This window comes from Heptranchias perlo, unplaced genomic scaffold (assembly GCF_035084215.1).
Source record: "Heptranchias perlo isolate sHepPer1 unplaced genomic scaffold, sHepPer1.hap1 HAP1_SCAFFOLD_487, whole genome shotgun sequence".
Taxonomy (NCBI): Eukaryota; Metazoa; Chordata; class Chondrichthyes; order Hexanchiformes; family Hexanchidae; genus Heptranchias; species Heptranchias perlo.
The window spans coordinates 84049-100272 of record NW_027139502.1 but is presented as its reverse complement, the minus strand read 5'-3'; the positions used below and the strand labels follow the sequence as shown (position 1 = coordinate 100272).

The 16224-nt window shown below is 47.2% G+C and overlaps 1 protein-coding gene and 1 non-coding gene across 2 annotated transcripts in view; both read right to left on the bottom strand.

The window, feature by feature from the left end:
* Positions 1-16224, bottom strand: part of LOC137313831 (zinc finger protein 79-like) — a 172404-nt gene that overhangs the window by 73234 nt on the left and 82946 nt on the right. The window lies entirely within an intron of this gene.
* Positions 12110-12181, bottom strand: trnaa-ugc (transfer RNA alanine (anticodon UGC)). Its single transcript has one exon. It is a non-coding gene; the product is annotated as a tRNA-Ala (tRNA).

Sequence of the window (16224 nt, the reverse complement as noted above, 5' to 3'; positions counted from 1 at the left end):
AGCTTTAAAAGCAAAATTGAACTGCTGAAACACCAACGCACTCACACTGGGGAGAGGCCGTTCACCTGCTCCGTGTGTGGGAAGGGATTCACTCGGTCATCACACTTTCTGTCACACCAGCGAGTTCACACTGGGAAGAGGCCGTTCACTTGCTCAGTGTGTGGGAAGGGATTCGCTCATTCATCCACCTTGCTGACACACCAGCGAGTTCACAATGGGGAGAGGCCGTTCTCCTGCTCCATGTGTGGGAAGGGATTTACTCAGTCATCCAACCTGCTGACACACCAGCGAGTTCACACCGATGAGAGACCTTTTAAATGTTCTGACTGTGAGAAGAGCTTTAAAAGCAAAATTGAACTGCTGAAACACCAACGCATTCACACTGGGGAGAGGCCGTTCACCTGCTCCGTGTGTGGGAAGGGATTCACTCAGTCATCCACCCTGCTGAAACACCACCGAGTTCACACTGAGTGACCTTTCAATGTTCTGACTGTGGGAAGAGATTTAAAATCAGAAACGAACTGCTGAGACATCGACGCACTCACACTGGGGAGAGACTGTTCACCTGCTCCGTGTGTGGGAAGAGATTCACTCGATCATCCCACCTTCTGAAACATTAACTTGTTGACACTATTGAGTGACCTTTTCATGCAGTGACTGTGAGAAGAGCTTAAAAGTAGAAATGAACTGCTGACACATCAACGCATGCCCATTGGTTGAGAGACTGTTCACCTGCTCCGTGTGTGGGAAGGGATTCACTCAGTCATCACACGTGCTGAGACACCAGTGAGTTCACGAAATGAGCAGGTCCAACGAGCCGGTCTGTAACACAGGCCAATGACTCAGTGCAGCTCGTTACCCAGTCACTGGGCTCCGTTATAGCCTCTCCTGTCAGTAACACACAAAGAGAAATTGTAAATCTGAAACAGAAAGAGATAATGTATAACACTTCATATCAACCACCAGTTTTTCCCTCTTTCCGGCTTTTGAAACAATCTGTTTCACAGTTTGTCAAACCCGAAACAGCCTCTGGGATTTGCTGATTGAGAATTTCAGTGGAAATTGGGACCGTCATTAAGTATCGGAACAAAAATACCCGCTGAGGTTTCGGGATTGTTACTGGTTTATTTATATCAGTGAGTGACCAATTTTAAACTAGGTGAGGGTCTAATCCTAAGGTAAGAGCCTGGGATAGACAAGAGATTCTTCAATGTATCAAGTTAAATTACACTGATTCCACCAACACTGGACATCACATCCCTCAAACATTGTTACCTGTTACTGTATAAAACTGGTGAGGGTGGAAATGGGAAATAACTGCAAAAAACTTCATTGTATCAAAGTTAATTCTGATCATTATTATTACACAAACATTCTACAGCCGGTCCCTTAAAAAGGACCCAATATCAAACCAGTCCCCAGTCCTTGGGCCTGTGCCGATGTTGTGATTTGCACCCGCTTCTGACTGACTTGGTATCAGACGCACTCCCGTCAACAGTAAACGGATGGAGCCGGATCCATAAGAGAAAAATGAGGACCGACCTCCGCGGTTCTCCCAGAGTGCGGGAGGTGGAGTAACAGCAGCAGACAGAGAGATCTCTCTAAACCAGCCGCTGCCGCCGGAGAGAAGCGAGTCCCGTTCCGAGCCGTGTCTGTCAGGCGCCCGCTGACCCTCTCTTCACTGAAGGGGACCGATTCAGCACCAACTCACACACCCACCATTGGATCATTGAATCACCTTCAACACCTGAATTACATCACCACTTAATCCTCTATACACGAGGAAATACAAACCTTGTCCACGCAACCTGTCCTCATAATTTAAACATTTTAGCCCCGGTATCATTCTGGTCTTTCTGCGCTGCACCTCCTGCAAGGCCAATATATCCTTCCTGAGGTCTGGTGCCCAGGACTGAATGCCGTACTCTAAATGTGGCCTTAGCAGAGTTTATAGAATTCTAACATAACTTCCATCCTTTTGAATTCCAGTTCCCTTGAGATAAAGGCCGATATTCCATTAGCCATTTTCATTATTTTTTGCACCTGTCTGCCAACTCTTCCTGATTTCCCGAAGTATCTCTGCTCACCCACAGTTCCTGGCTTCTCACCATTTTGAAAATACTCTGATTTATCTTGCTTCGGGCCAAAGTGGATGGTCTCACACTTCCCCAGATTGAAACTTTGAACAGTCTGGGGCTCTTTTGTATCGAAAATAGAAGTCCTGATATGGGACTTTAAGATTATGCAAGGGTTTGATAGGTCAGATGTAGATAAGGTGTTTGTACTTTTGGGAGTGGGGACGTCAGAACTTAGGGCCATGAATATAATAGTCATCAATCAATCCAATCTGGCATTCAAGAGAAACATATTTATCCAGAGAGGCGTTAGAATGTGCAGCTCGCCACCACAAGGAGTAGTTAATGCGAATCGCATGGATGCATTTACGGTGAAGCTGGATAAACACATGGAGGAGAAAGGAATATTCAGGTTTGCTCATAGGGTTAGATGAAGAGGGGTTGGAGGAGGCTCGTCTGCAGCATAAACACCGGTATAGTCTAGTTGGGCCGAATTGCCTGTTTCTGTGATGTACATTCTATGTAATTCTATGTAAGCTCCATCTGACACAGTTTTACCAACTCACTGAATCTATCAATTTCCCTTTATAACTTTATGCTCCCATCTACACTGCTCACTGCACCTCCTAACTTGGTGTCGTCAACAAACCTGGATATACCGCTCTCTATTCCTTTATCTGCCTCATTTATACAGATCCCTGGGGGACACCACTAATCAAATCCTGTCAATTTGAGTACATACCCATTAACCCTACTCTCTGTCTCCGACCTCGAAACCAACTCCCTCCCCATGTCAATGGGTTGCTATAAATTCCACGTGCTCTCATTTCTGTTCACAGTCTCTGATGCTAAACCTTAACGAATGCCTCTGGAAGTCAATGTACACATAACACCCATAGACACTCCATCATTTACCACGTTAGTTACATCTTCAAAAAGTTCAACTAGTTTCGTTAGACTTGACTTACACTTTACAAATCCATGCTGACTCTCTCTGATCAATTCATGTTTATCCAAGTGCTCAGTCATTTTCCCTAATAACAGATTCTGGTAACTTCCCCACAACAGACGTCAGACTAATAGGTCTATAATTTCCTGTTTTATCTCTCCTACCCTTCATATAAAACGGAATGATATTGGCAATTTTTTCAATCCATGGAACAATTCCTGAATCAAGAGAGTTTTGAACGATCATGACTAAAGCATGTACAATTTCCTCACCTATTCCCCTTAGTCCCCTGGGATGGTAAACATCAGGTCCTGGAGATTTGTTTATCTTTAGTCTAATTGTTTTCTCCAATACCATTATTTTACTTACACTGAATCCCCTTGATTTATTTTCAGTTTTCCTCGTGTCTCTGGTATATTGTCCTCATGCTTTTCTGTGAGTATCAGCAACTCTGCCATTTCCTGATTTTCAATTACAATATCACCTCCATCTGTCTTTAAGGGCCCACATTACTCTTTGTCACCCTTCTTTCTCTTAATGTACGTGTGAAAACCTTGAAAGTTGTCCTTAATTTCACTCACAAGTTTTTCTCGTTTTCCCTCTTTGCACCTTTTACGATTTTTTTAGTTTCAGCACCAAAATAAACAACACTTCACTGTGAAATTTGCTCAATTAGTTCTTCAGTGTCAGAGCGAGAATTGTCCATCCCGAATTTATTTAAAGTAACAAACAGAAGCACAAATATTCATTCGTGTATCAAAGCACTGATGGACACAGAAAGATAAACACAGCTTGAAACGCAGTCACTATCGGGATTCACAGGGAAACGGGCAAGCGAAATAGACAAAGATCAAACAGTCTGAACCCCCAACAGAATGTGACGTGTAGCTGATAGATATTAATGAGAGGAGGTGGGAAACGCTCCCATGAATTGGCTCCATGGCTTCGTTGGTTAAAGCACCTGTCTCGTAAACAGGAGATTCTGGGTTCAACTCCCAGCGGTGCCTTTGTTTAATTCATGGTGTTTCGTGAATTTGAGAAGCACACAGTGCTGTGTTTTGTTCAGGATCCAACACGGAACTGATCAGGAGGTCTCTTCAAAAATGCCTTTTCATGATACAGTCAGCCCTCTCATGGAATGTGTCCGTGATACGTTCTTGTTTCTGGGCTCGTTAAGGTCGGGGTATAATTCTCGATTCGAGGTTCATACCCTGGAGAAGCCCTAATTTGGAACTAGACTTTTGATCCTTGAACTGCGGTTCAGACTTTTGCAAAGAGAGAAAAGAAGTCCCCAAATCACTCCACCTGAATCTCACGCGGTCTCGGAAGAAGTTCAGTTCAAACAATCAGGACTTTAAAGGCACCTCAATGACCTGCACTTTCATTGAACGAGCTTTGCTTCCAGTTGCATTCGACCTTGAAACCGCTCTGGGCTTTCATCTCACTGAAGCAGATTGTGGCCGCTCTGTATCTGTGAGCATGTCGGTGACGAGGTTCGCTCTGATATTAGTCGCTTTCAATTTTTAAGATCTCACCAAGCTCAGGGAAAAGAAACCGGGAATCGAATTGTCCCTGTAAGTGATGAATTGAAGGGATTGGTGCTCCAAGCAGATCTGGAAAATGCGCAGTGCGGTTGCTCAGGAATTCCAAATCCACCCTCTCACCACTCGGCGATCATATTAACTGAGCTTTACTCTGGCCCAGTGTCACCGCGCTGAAATCGAGTATTTCTCCGGCACGTTTCTCTTAACTTCACAGTTGCTGGTTTAAGAGTGAAGACCGGCTCGTTGGATTTTCACTCCTGCAAGTTTCAACCATTCATTTTGCAAAAGTGAACTGATAGTAGACAGCTGTTATATGGGCTCCTGCAGTCTCAACGTTTAGCTCATGGAATTACACATTTAGCGTAGGGCTTTTCCGCTTGTCTCGGTGGTGCAAAAGTTTGATGATTCGAGTCCTTATTATATTTTTCCTCAGGATTCATCGCCTCAAAGTTCCAGGGTTTCAATGTGTGTTTTGTCTGCAAGAAAATGTACCGTGATCATTGCCGGCTGAGCAGGGCTGATATTCCACCATTTACCCTGCAGTCGGAAATCAGGCACATGAATCATATAAAGGAATGGAACATTGGCTTCAGGGAAATCACAATTCATCTTGAGACAAGCCCCCGAAAGGCCCGAAGGGAGGTCACACTCGCAGTAGGAGAGCTGGTTCGCTGTGACAGAGAGATTTCTGCAGTGAGTGAGACCAGACTGTTTCTATTTTCAGAGGATAAATGTCACACCCTTTATTTTGGAAAAGCAAAACGGTGGGGATTTTTATCACAGCCCGATGCCTTTCGTGTTGGATCAGATGTTCCCCGTTGCGTTACTTTCATCTTCATCGGAGAACCGGTTCGGGCGTTCCTGTGATAAACGGCGACAATTGCCTGTTAATGTTAAATTTAACAACGGCTACACTGAGCTTTCAATCCCACTCTTAAGATGCAGTCTGTAAAATGATGAAATTTCATCACATGCAAAGCACAAAAATCTTATTAAAGTTTTGACTGACTCTCGGTAACCACGTCAGCATCTCCTTCAGTCTGAAATAGAAAGTTATTGGTTGATTAATGGTGATTAAAACAGTCATTCAACTACGAACAGGGTTTAATTAGCTTCATGTAATTATTTATTAAGTTCATAACTCTTGTTAAAGTTAATTCCCTGATTGGGAATGGAACCACTCGGCGGTGGGAGCACTGAATTTTCTCCGACAGGATTGCGCACGGGACACCTTGGGACACTGATTCTCTGATAGTTTACTGGGTAAAGGCCCTGATCCCTGGTCTGTGCTGATTCTCTGATAGTTTACTGGGTAAAGGCCCTGATCCCTGGTCTGTGCTGATTCTCTAATAGTTTACTGGGTAAAGGCCCTGATCCCTGGTCTGTGCTGATTCTCTAATAGTTTACTGGGTAAAGGCCCTGATCCCTGGTCTGTGCTGATTCTCTGATAGTTTACTGGGTAAAGGCCCTGATCCCTGGTCTGTGCTGATTCTCTGATAGTTTACTGGGTAAAGGCCCTGATCCCTGGTCTGTGCTGATTCTCTAATAGTTTACTGGGTAAAGGCCCTGATCCCTGGTCTGTGCTGATTCTCTAATAGTTTACTGGGTAAAGGCCCTGATCCCTGGTCTGTGCTGATTCTCTGATAGTTTACTGGGTAAAGGCCCTGATCCCTGGTCTGTGCTGATTCTCTGATAGTTTACTGGGTAAAGGCCCTGATCCCTGGTCTGTGCTGATTCTCTGATAGTTTACTGGGTAAAGGCCCTGATCCCTGGTCTGTGCTGATTCTCTGATAGTTTACTGGGTAAAGGCCCTGATCCCTGGTCTGTGCTGATTCTCTGATAGTTTACTGGGTAAATGCCCTGATCCCTGGTCTGTGCTGATTCTATGATAGTTTAGTGGGATTCATTCCGTATCTGTCAGTCTCTGGTACTGTGTGAGAGTGTGGGATTCATTCTGTATCTCTCAGTCTCTGGTACTGTATGTTAGTGTGTGATTCATTATGTATTTCTCAGTCTCTGGTACTGTGTGAGAGTGTGGGATTCATTCTGTATCTCTCAGTCTCTGGTACTGTGTGAGAGTGGGATTCATTCTGTATCTGTCAGTCTCTGGTACTGTGTGAGAGTGTGGGATTCATTCTGTATCTGTCAGTCTCTGGTACTGTGTGAGAGTGTGGGATTCATTCTGTATCTGTCAGTCTCTGGTACTGTGTGTGAGTGTGGGATTCATTCTGTATCTGTCAGTCTCTGGTACTGTGTGAGAGTGTGGGATTCATTCTGTATCTCTCAGTCTCTGGTACTGTGTGTGAGTGTGGGATTCATTCTGTATCTGTCAGTCTCTGGTACTGTGTGAGAGTGTGGGATTCATTCTGTATCTCTCAGTCTCTGGTACAGTGTGTGAGTGTGGGATTCATTCTGTATCTGTCAGTCTCTGGTACTGTGTGTGAGTGTGGGATTCATTCTGTATCTGTCAGTCTCTGGTACTGTGTGAGAGTGTGGGATTCATTCTGTATCTCTCAGTCTCTGGTACTGTGTGCGAGTGTGGGATTCATTCTGTATCTGTCAGTCTCTGATACTGTGTGTGAACTTGGGATTGATTCTCTATCTTGTCAGCAGTGTGTGTGAGAGTTTGTGATTCATTCTTTATATGCAGTCTCTCATACTGTGTGTTAGTGTGGGATTCTTTCGGTATCTGTCAGTCTCTGTTTCTCCATGTGAGTGTGGGACTCATTCTTTATATACAGTCCCCAGTACTGTATGTGGGAGTTGAATTCATCCTAAATATGCAGTTACTCATACTGCATGTTAGTGTGGGATTCATACTGTACCTATCAGTCCCTGGTACTTGATGAGAGTGTGGGATTAACTCTGTGTCTGTCAGTCTCTAGTACTGTATGTGAGTTTGGGATTCCTTCTGTATCTGTGAGTGTTGGATTCATTCTGTGTCTGTGTGTCTCTGGTACTGTATCTGAATGTGAGTTTCATTCTGTATCTGTACGTAATTATTCTCTCAGATTACATTATTGCGTTCAATACTTCAGCTTTAATATCTTAATGTTTGAAGAGTTTTACTCCTTATTTAATTTGTAAATATGGACGAACTTTAGGATTTAATGTTGGAGGTTTTAATCAGATAATTTGTGTGCTTTTTGGACTACTATTAAATCTGCATCTCTGTGAGTAATATTGTGGATGATAATGAATCTTTCAAACTGATAAGGTGACATTTTTGAATTGGTTTGTAATGTGTAGATCAGTCTGTAGAAATGGAATTGATACTGTATCCTTCAGTCTAATATTGTATGAGATTTTTGGACTGGTATATAATGTGTATCTCAGTCTGCACTAATAGAATTGATACTCTATCTTTAAATTTCATTCTACGAGTGCATTCTGAACAGGTATCTGATTTGCTTCTCAGGTTTGCTATCTTTCAGTATTTCTCAATCGATACTGTACGTGAGGTTTGGATTTGTCTGCAATTTGTAGCAAATGGTTCACTTTTCGAATGGATATTGCATGTATTAAAGTCATGTGTGAGAGAGTTCTGGGATAGTATTCAATTGGAATCTCGGGTACATTATTGGGATTCATTCTGTCCCTTTCAATCGGATACCATGTGTGATTTCTCTCTGGTATTGAATTCGTAGCTATGTTGCCCGATTGTGAGATTGACACAGTGCCTTTCAATCTGAGAGTGTGATTTTGGACTGGGATTTTTGTATCTACCTGTCAGCGGGACTGAGTTCGGGGCAAATGGAACAGTGTCTGCCTCACCCACTCTGTTTGAATGTTGGATTGAAAGTGTGTCTCTGGAACTTGGGATCAGTGTGGGACTGAGTACTTCTACTGTCTGAGACTGTGGAACTGATGACCTGTCTGTGTCTCTGTGCTCGGTGGGTGATAATGTACCTCCTGTGTGTGAGAAGGAGCTGGCTGCACTCCTCCTTGTGCCTCGGGTGGAGGAAACATCACATTCATTCTGGATCATTCAAGGATTCGCCTGTGGAAAGAAAATTATCTCTTGTAACTCAAGAAACGGTGAGGTTGAAAATGGAAAAGTGATCAGTTTAATATCTCTAATGATCATTTTGAATATCCACAAATGAAAACCAGTGATACAAACAGTGTCAGTGTCTGACTCCACTGCAGCACTCAGCTTCTGCACACCAGGTGTGTTGGGCTGTTTTACAACAATTTAGTGACATCCAGACACAACCCAACCCCTGCACTGATCCATGAATGGGACTACCCGATGGGGCAGGGACCTTTGTCCAGGTCAGGTTTCTAATCCCCTCTCCCATGGGACTAACCGTTCAACCGAAACGAAACAGCCGCTGTTTAAATTGTGTCCTTCACACTTCTCACCTGCTGCCTGCAATAGATGCTCTTTGTATAACTCCCCACATCCTTACTGTCCGGCTCTGTTTCCACTCTTCACTGTCCAATAACAATAAACAGGGTGAGACTGGAACTGAACCAGGACCATTCACTCCTGGTTTGGGGAGTGAAAGCAGCAATGGTTTTAATAGCAGGTTCTTCCCATTCTCTCTCCCTTCCCCTGGACACACCCTGTCCACACACAGCCCGAGAATGACCTCTCCCTTCCCCCCTCTCACTCCATGTTCCGGGACCAGTTCCTGATCCACTCCGCCTCTTACAAACAGCCCCCGGACTCCCCCTGCCCTTCCCCCGGACTCAATGCCGATCTCTGAGCCCATCTGCGGACACGGTCCCGGAGCGATGAGCTGCTGTAACGAGGCTGCTCTTTGCTCCCTTCCCCCGGGGGCCGTGATCTCTCCATTCCCGCCTGTCTGAGCAAAGGAAGTGGGTCTGGGGGAAAGGTCAGAGGGAATGGGCTCCACAGGCAGTGCAGGAACAGGCACCAGAATGGGAAACAGATGGGATTCCACCAGTGCCTAACGCTGGAATCCAGACTGACTTTACAATCTCCAACTATTAAACTCGAGGTTTCCATCCCTGCTGTTTCTCTCGGGCTCTTTTGATGGTAAAGAGTCTTTCAGAGATAAAGTGAGCGGCTGTGGAATGAGCCAATGGGTTCTGTTCATTCTTGGCTCCCTTACTGATAAAGTCACGTTTGACTCCGAAACTGGAGGGAGGATTCCTCAAACCAATCCTGGAGAAACGGGGGAGGAAAGTGGGAGTCGGTGTATTTGCTGGGACCGTGTAGGATTAATATCAGGCAGCAACAGTCCCAGTTTATTTCAATCGGAGTGAAACTCTCGGTCATTGAGAGTAATACAGAACGGCCCTGAGCTGCAAGATTGCAGAGGGGACAACATGCAAGACAGGGTTAAATGTGTGACACTGTCCCTGATAGTGGGATTAATAATGTGTCTGTCTCTGAAATAATATCAGTGAGAGATGAGACTGCATCTTCTGTCACTCCACCTTGGAATAGAAATTGGAATGGAATATTTTCCAATTTGTTCCTGGGTGAAAACGGGACATTACAGGTCAGTTTCTCTCACTCTTTTGAACAGCATATGAAGGTGGGAGACTGTTACTGAGAGTGATACAGAGACACTGATAGGAAGTGTAATTCTGATACTGTGCCTGTCTGTTTTTATCTCTCTCTAGCGCTGTACATGAAGGTGGAATATTGTTACTGAGTGTGAACCGGACACACTGATGGGAAGTGTGAGACTGATACTGTGTCTGTTTGTCTGTGTGTCTCTCTCTGTCTGTCTGTCTTTCTCTCTCCCTAGTGCTGTACAAGGAGGCGGGATACTGTTACTGAGCGTAATATAGACACACTGATAGAAAGGGAAAGACTGATTCTGTGTCTGTGAACAGACCTCCGGTGCTATTGGTGAGACGGTCACTGTCCCTTTTACTGTATATCAACCGGTCTGACGGGGCATTCATCATTCGCCAGTCCTGTAAGGAAAGGTGGAGAGAAACCGTCTGTAACTGTCTGACACTGGACTGTCTGTGAGTGTTGAATTTATTCAGTCACTAGTCGTGTCTGGGTGTTGAGAACGGGATGGAGACGACACCAGTTACTATTATCTGACAGTCAGTCAGTTTAGCAGGAGAGAGAAACACAGAGAGACTGGAGGAGCCCAGAACGGATAATTTGTATTTTCATCTTAACCAAACATATCACTGTGTGCGGACAATATAATAATGTAAAAGGAGGAGGACAAGGTGAGGCCCAGACAGCATTGAGTCTCATTTCACTATAGACGGACGCAGGACTGGGCACAGGTGAGGGTTTTGTGTTTAAAGATCACTTCACTAAAAACACCTTGACGATCTGGGGTAACAGACGGACATGACGGGCAGGAAAAGACCAGCTCGTTCATCAATCCTGCCCCACATGCCTGGAGCATCGTGACTGGACACTTCCAACACACCACCAGCCCCACCCACCGGGAACATGGAATCTCCTGGGAGCGGTTACAAACCAGAAAAAAACAGAAAAAAGGCGGAGAGTCAGCACCCACCGCACCGGAAAGAGTCAGCACCCACCGCACCAGAGAGAGTCAGCACCCACCGCACCAGAGAGGGTCAGCATCCACCCCACCAGAGAGGGTCAGCGCCCACCGCACCAGAGAGGGTCGGCACCGACCCCACCAGAGAGAGTCAGCGCCCACCCCACCAGAGAGAGTCGGCGCCCACCGCACCAGAGAGAGTCAGCGCCCACCGCACCAGAGAGAGTCAGCACCCACCGCACCAGAGAGAGTCAGCACCCACCGCACCAGAGAGAGTCAGCACCCACCGCACCGGAGAGGGTCAGCACCCACCGCACCAGAGAGAGTCAGCACCCACCGCACCAGAGAGGGTCAGCACCCACCGCACCAGAGAGAGTCAGCACCCACCGCACCAGAGAGAGTCAGAGTCAGCACCCACCGCACCAGAGAGGGTCAGCACCCACCGCACCGGAGAGAGTCAGAGTCAGCACCCACCGCACCAGAGAGGGTCAGCACCCACCGCACCAGAGAGAGTCAGCACCCACCGCACCAGAGAGAGTCAGCACTCACCGCACCAGAGAGAGTCAGCACTCACCGCACCGGAGAGAGTCAGCACCCACCGCACCAGAGAGAGTCAGCACCCACCGCACCAGAGAGAGTCAGCACTCACCGCACCAGAGAGGGTCGGCACCCACCGCACCAGAGGGAGTCGGCACCCACCGCACCAGAGAGGGTCAGCACCCACCGCACCAGAGAGTGTCAGCACCCACCACACGAGCCGGGAATGCATTCCAGATGCTCAGTGCTCTGTGGGAAAAGAAGCTCCCAACATCCAGACTATTCTTCCCTCTTTGTGGTCGGAACGCCGGTCCGCTGCTTCCCCCCAATCTGTGAAACTGGAAATAATCGATCACTGGGCAAGCTGTTCAACCATGAGATGGGAGCCATTGAAACACCGTGGGCGCTCTCCCATTGAATTATATTCTGTGCGGAGCGTTCGGTTTTTCGCGAGGTGAAGAAACTCTTGTCTCTCCTTGTGTGTGAATGTGAGGCGAGTCTCAGATGATATTCTCACAGTTGAATCCAAAATTGGAAATTTAACTTGTTTGGAGATGCCGGGGATTGAACCCGGGACCTCATACATGCAAAGCATGCGCTCTTCCACTGAGCTACATCCCCACGGGTCAAAAAATACCTGAGAAATTAACAAGCAGACACTTTAGAAGTGAAGCCGTGAGCTTTCTGCTCCGTCTCTCCAGGATATCGAGATGCCCAGCGGTCCCGTGTGTTCACAATGTTCAACCTCTGCTTCAGTTCACGGGGTTTCTGCTCCTCTTTACTTTGAACTTTCCAAAAAAAATCTGCGGAAATAAAAAAAACCCAATCGCTAATGGTCAGTGACAAGACTGAAATCCAACCTCTGAATCATAAAGTGAGATGGAAGAATGACAGAGCGTCAAACAGGAACAAGAGCTGGGACTGCTCGCTCGATATTGCACCGTCTCACATTCCCCTCAGTCGGCGGCTGCTTTGAGTTGAGCTGTTGAGGGGACCGTGAGATGAAGTCCCGCTCCGGGACAATTTAATGCTTGTGGAGCCTCAGAAGTTGGAACTCGCTGAGCTCAGAAAGCGTCATTCAACTTTCCGTGGGTAATTCTGGTGGAAAATTAATTAGGAAGATGCTGGGAGTTGAACCCAGGACCTCAACACATGCAAAAACATGCGCTCGACCACTGAACTAAATCCCCAGATTGCATAAAACTCAAACCAAGGAAAGAACTGATTGTCCTCAGTTTATGAGACCACCCGTGGTGGGTGTGCACTCCGCTCACTGCATTTTACTGGAAAAATAATCAATTTATATTGTGTAACTATCGCCCACTCTGCATTTTACTGGAGAAATAATCAATTTATATTATGTAACTATCCCCCACTCACTGCATTTTACTGGAGAAATAATCAATTTATATTATGTAACTAAACTCCACTCACTGCATTTTACTGGAGAAATAATCAATTTATATTATGTAACTAAACTCCACTCACTGCATTTTCCTGGAGAAATAATCAATTTATATTTTGTCACTATCCCCCACTCACTGCATTTTAATGGAGAAATAATCAATTTATATTATGTCACTATCCCCCACTCACTGCATTTTAATGGAGAAATAATCAATTTATATTATGTAACTATCCCCCACCAGGTTTTAGCTGTTGTCAGAAATAGTCCCTTCGTGGTCGCCAATTGTAGGATTTAAACCACTATTTTCAGGATTATAATCTGATCCAATCTGAGGACTGGTTCCTGACAACAACAAGATCACCACTGGTACTGGTATTACGGTTAAAGGCAAAACCGATTTATTAATCACATCACAATTAGTGCAAAAAGGTGATACTTAACAAAGAGAAATAGTGAGTGTTCCTTGAAACCTCGGGAGTGTCCCTCCAAGTGACTACGGTGCGCTCTCTCTCTCTCTCTCTCTCTCTCCCTCCAAGTGACTACGGTGCGGTCTCTCTCTCTCTCTCTCTCTATCCCTCCAAGTGACTACGGTGCGGTCTCTCTCTCTCTCTCTGTCCCTCCAAGTGACTACGGTGCAGTCTCTCTCTCTCTCTCTCTCTGTCCCTCCAAGTGACTACGGTGCGGTCTCTCTCTCTCACTCTCTCTCTCCCTCCAAGTGACTACGGTGCGGTCTCTCTCTCTCTCTCTCTCTGTCCCTCCAAGTGACTACGGTGCGGTCTCTCTCTCTCTCTCTCTCTATCCCTCCAAGTGACTACGGTGCGGTCTCTCTCTCTCTCTCTCTGTCCCTCCAAGTGACTACGGTGCGGTCTCTCTCTCTCTCTCTCTCTGTCCCTCCAAGTGACTACGGTGCGGTCTCTCTCTCTCTCTCTCTATCCCTCCAAGTGACTACGGTGCGGTCTCTCTCTCTCTCTCTCTCTCTCTATCCCTCCAAGTGACTACGGTGCGGTCTCTCTCTCTCTCTCTGTCCCTCCAAGTGACTACGGTGCGGTCTCTCTCTCTCTCTCTCTATCCCTCCAAGTGACTACGGTGCGGTCTCTCTCTCTCTCTCTCTCTGTCCCTCCAAGTGACTACGGTGCGGTCTCTCTCTCTCTCTCTCTATCCCTCCAAGTTACTACAGTGCGGTCTCTCTCTCTCTCTATCCCTCCAAGTGACTACAGTGCGGTCTCTCTCTCTCTCTCTCTATCCCTCCAAGTGACTACGGTGCGGTCTCTCTCTCTCTATCTCTATCCCTCCAAGTGACTACAGTGCGGTCTCTCTCTCTCTCTCTATCCCTCCAAGTGACTACGGTGCGGTCTCTCTCTCTCTCTCTCTCTATCCCTCCAAGTGACTACGGTGCGGTCTCTCTCTCTCTCTCTCTCTATCCCTCCAAGTGACTACGGTGCGGTCTCTGTCTCTCTCTCTCTATCCCTCCAAGTGACTACGGTGCGGTCTCTGTCTCTCTCTCTCTATCCCTCCAAGTGACTACAGTGCGGTCTCTCTCTCTCTCTCTCTATCCCTCCAAGTGACTACGGTGCGGTCTCTCTCTCTCTCTCTCTCTGTCCCTCCAAGTGACTACGGTGCGGTCTCTCTCTCTCTCTATCCCTCCAAGTGACTACGGTGCGGTCTCTCTCTCTCTCTCTCTCTATCCCTCCAAGTGACTACGGTGCGGTCTCTCTCTCTCTCTGTCCCTCCAAGTGACTGCGGTGCGGTCTCTCTCTCTCTCTCTCTCTCTCTATCCCTCCAAGTGACTACGCTGCGGTCTCTCTCTCTCTCTCTCTCTGTCCCTCCAAGTGACTACGGTGCGGTCTCTCTCTCTCTCTCTATCCCTCCAAGTGACTACGGTGCGGTCTCTCTCTCTCTCTCTCTATCCCTCCAAGTGACTACGGTGCGGTCTCTCTCTCTCTCTCTCTCTGTCCCTCCAAGTGACTACGGTGCGGTCTCTCTCTCTCTCTCCCTCTATCCCTCCAAGTGACTACGGTGTGGTCTCTCTCTCTCTCTCTCTCTCTATCCCTCCAAGTGACTACGGTGCGGTCTCTCTCTCTCTCTCTCAATCCCTCCAAGTGACTACGGTGCGGTCTCTCTCTCTCTCTCTATCCCTCCAAGTGACTACGGTGCGGTCTCTCTCTCTCTCTCTCTCTATCCCTCCAAGTGACTACGGTGCGGTCTCTCTCTCTATCCCTCCAAGTGTCTACGGTGCGGTCTCTCTCTCTCTCTCTCTATCCCTCCAAGTGACTACGGTGCGGTCTCTCTCTCTCTCTCTCTGTCCCTCCAAGTGACTACGGTGCGGTCTCTCTCTCTCTCTCTCCCTCTATCCCTCCAAGTGACTACGGTGAGGTCTCTCTCTCTCTCTCTCTCTATCCGTCCAAGTGACTACGGTGCGGTCTCTCTCTCTCTCTCTCTATTCCTCCAAGTGACTACGCTGCGGTCTCTCTCTCTCTCTCTCTGTCCCTCCAAGTGACTACGGAGCGGTCTCTCTCTCTCTCTCTCTAACCCTCCAAGTGACTACGGTGCGGTCTCTCTCTCTCTCTCTCTCTCTATCCCTCCAAGTGACTACGGTGCGGTCTCTCTCTCTCTGTCTCTCTATCCCTCCAAGTGACTACGGTGCGGTCTCTCTCTCTCTCTCTCTCTATCCCTCCAAGTGACTACGGTGCGGTCTCTCTCTCTCTCTCTCTATCCCTCCAAGTGACTACGGTGTGGTCTCTCTCTCTCTCTGTCCCTCCAAGTGACTACGGTGCGGTGTCTCTCTCTCTCTCTCTCTATCCCTCCAAGTGACTACGGTGCGGTCTCTCTCTCTCTCTCTCTCTATCCCTCCAAGTGACTACAGTGCGGTCTCTCTCTCTCTCTCTCTATCCCTCCAAGTGACTACAGTGCGGTCTCTCTCTCTCTCTCTATCCCTCCAAGTGACTACGGTACGGTCTCTCTCTCTCTCTCTCTATCCCTCCAAGTGACTACGGTGCGGTCTCTCTCTCTCTCTCTCTCTATCCCTCCAGGTGACTACGGTGCGGTCTCTCTCTCTCTCTCTCTCCATCCCTCCAAGTGACTACGGTGTGGTCTCTCTCTCTCTCTCTATCCCTCCAAGTGACTACGGTGCGGTCTCTCTCTCTCTCTCTCTATCCCTCCAAGTGACTACGGTGCGGTCTCTCTCTCTCTCTCTATCCCTCCAAGTGACTATGGTGCGGTCTCTCTCTCTCTCTCTCTATCCCTCCAAGTGACTACG